Source organism: Pantherophis guttatus, chromosome 4 (assembly GCF_059756535.1).
Source record: "Pantherophis guttatus breed Tessera chromosome 4, ASM5975653v1, whole genome shotgun sequence".
Taxonomy (NCBI): domain Eukaryota; kingdom Metazoa; phylum Chordata; class Lepidosauria; order Squamata; family Colubridae; genus Pantherophis; species Pantherophis guttatus.
Genome location: NC_142066.1, coordinates 23,619,816 through 23,622,740, shown reverse-complemented (window position 1 = coordinate 23,622,740; position 2,925 = coordinate 23,619,816). Strand labels below are relative to the sequence as shown.

The 2,925-nt window shown below is 41.3% G+C and overlaps 1 pseudogene; it reads left to right on the top strand.

Annotated features, from left to right (window-relative positions):
* The first annotated feature begins 2,230 nt into the window (after positions 1–2,230).
* On the top strand, positions 2,231–2,925 carry LOC132711430 (ribonuclease pseudogene; annotated as a pseudogene).

The following is a 2,925-nucleotide window of genomic DNA, read 5'->3' as shown; positions in this document are numbered from 1 at the left end:
TCATATACAATATCAATTTTGTTTCACCCAATGTAAAACCCTTAACTATGCCCAATAAAAACAGTTGTGGAGAAAATTGAATTTTTTTCTTCAAAACATTCTGCATGACCCACCAAATTTTTATCCAAAAAGCCTTAACTTTCCTACAGGTCCACCAAACATGATAATACGTAGCATCCAAACATTCACATCTCCAACATTTTGGCTGAACATTAGGGTACATACATGACAAATTTTGCCTCATTTAACAACCTTTCTTGACACGATTGTTAAGTGAATCACTGCAGTTGTTAACTTAGTAAAATGGTTGTTAAGTGAATCTGGTTTCCCTATTCACTTTGCTTCTTAGAAAGTCACAAAAAGTGACCACATGCCCCTGGGAGACTTCAACCGTCATAAATATGAGTCAGTTGCCAAGCGTCTGAATTTTGATCATATGACCATGGGGATGCCAAAACAGTCGTAAGAGTGAAAAATAGTTCTAAGTCACTTTTTTCACTGCCATTGTAACTTCAAATGGTCACTAAGTGAACTTTGTAAGTTGAGAACTACCTGTATTGTTCTTAGTTGGGGCTGTCTGTGTGGTTTTACGTTTTCTTATGGTATTTTTCCCCAGTTTTATACATCAAGAGAATCCAGGGGCGTTGGGAGCCTATAATAAATAATAATAAATACATAGAGATTCCTTCACTCTTTCAGCTGGGTCAAATTCTATCTTTTGGCATAGCAAGCCAGCTAGATTTCCAGCTTTTGCTTATCCTTGATTCTTCAAAAATCAATCAAAATGATTTTTAGGTCTAAAAGATCTGGATTGCCAAATTCCAAATAGCCACTAGATGGCAACAAAGAGATACTGAACATTCCACAATTTTGCTGCCCCCTCCTGGTTGTTTCAAGATTGGCCACTCAGAATTGGTAGCTCCTTTTCTGACTACTGTACTATTGCTTCAAAAATGATATGCTGGGAAGGAGAACTCCCATACTGTATATTAATTTTGAGCAGGGGTGTCAAACTCAATTTTATTGAGGGCTGCATCAGGGTTGTGTTTGACCTCAGGGGGGCGGAATGGTTTGGATACTGGACTGGCACTTGGAGGACCCAATTCTAGTTCCACCTCAGCCACAGAAGCTCAATGGATGATTTATGGCCTCTGCCTCTCAGCACAGTATGTAGATGTTGTTTATGTCTATGTGTCTATTGATGGCCAATTTGAGTGCCAGGCTTCTAGGAATAGCTAGCATTTTTGGACATGGCTCGAACCTGAACATCTCAAGAGTTGTTACAGGGGTAATTGGGAGAAAAAGGTATTGTTTATGCGTACTTGATCTCTTGAATGAAAAGTGTAAAATAAAGCTTAAAAAATCAAGGGAGGCAGGATAGACTTCTACCAAATAAATAAAAAGCAGAGAGAGTGAAAAGATGTTATGCTCGTGAAAAGATGTTATACGTCAAGAACAGGGGAATCTGGTCTATTAGTTAAGTGATGCCTTCTCAACACAACTACATACTTCTTTGCTTTCTGAGTAAGAGGTAGGTAGATAGATAGATAGATAGATAGATAGATAGATAGATAGATAGATAGATAGATAGATAGATATACCTCTTACTATATATAGCATTTAGACTTATATTCCATTCCATAGGGCTTTACAACACTCTCTGGGCAGTTTACAGCATGTGGTGGGATTCAAATAATTTAACAACCGGTTCTCTGCCCTAATGACCAACTAGGTAGGTGTGGCTCAGTGGTCATGTGACCGTGTGGGCATAGCCAACTCAATGTCACTCACGTTGATGGGCGCTTCACCTTAGCTGTTACAATGTAATAAGGTTAACCAGAGAAGCAGTTTCTGTAAGCAGGGCAATAAAGATTAGGTTAGAAACAACACCAGAATGTTTCCTTCCTGCCTTCCTTACAGGATTAGCCCTGTAAAGTGGAAAAAAACAAAATAAGATTTCTTCCAACAATCGGTTCTCCGAACTGCTTAGAAAGTTAACAACTTTCTCCCGAATAGGTGCGAACTGGCTGAATCCCACCATTGGTTGCCCCCCCAAATCTGGGTCTTCATTTTGTTGACCTTGGAAAGTCTGAGTCAACTTTGAGCCAATCAGGATCAAACTCCAGGCTGTGGGCAGAGTATGCCCGCAGCACTGCATTCTAACCCACTGCATCACCACGACTCTGATTTTATTTCTTATCTTATTTTCTTATTTCATATTTTGCAGCTACTGTCTCAGGACTGAGCCATGGTTTTTAAGGCCTACTGCTTTTGGGCTCTCTTTCTCCTGCTCTGTCTCCCAGCTACTTCCTTCTTCCTCTGCCACAAAGCTTCATCATATAGAGAATTTCTCAGAAGGCATATGGACGACCCCAAAACGGACCTTCAGAATGACCACAACTACTGCAACCGAATGATGCGCCGCAAGGGCTTGAAATGTCAACGGAGCAATACCTTCATCCACGCCAGCAGTGAACGGCTGACCGCCATCTGCAACTCCGGAGGAAAGAAACTGGATGGCAACCAGACCAGCAAAACCATGTTCCCGATCACCATCTGCATCAAGAGTAACCACCGTAGGACCATTTTTTGCAAGTACCAAGGGAGAAGTGAGATCAGGAACATCCGAGTCACTTGCTCTGGGGGCCTCCCAGTCCACTACATTACCCACACTTGAAAGAAGAGAAGAAATGTGATGGAACCAAAGATCCTTTTCTACAGCGCCTTGGCAACCTTCCCTCGTGTGTTCTGCTCTCCCACATCTTCCAAGTCAATCTATAGCTTTCCTGATTGATCCAATTCTCCTTTATACCACCAAGTACAGCTTGGTGATTTCATCAGTCTTTCAGAGATCAGCCGCAACAGTCTTGGTAGCGTCTTTAAACCCTATGTGTGTCCATGCAAATAAAGTTTCAATGTCTCCTG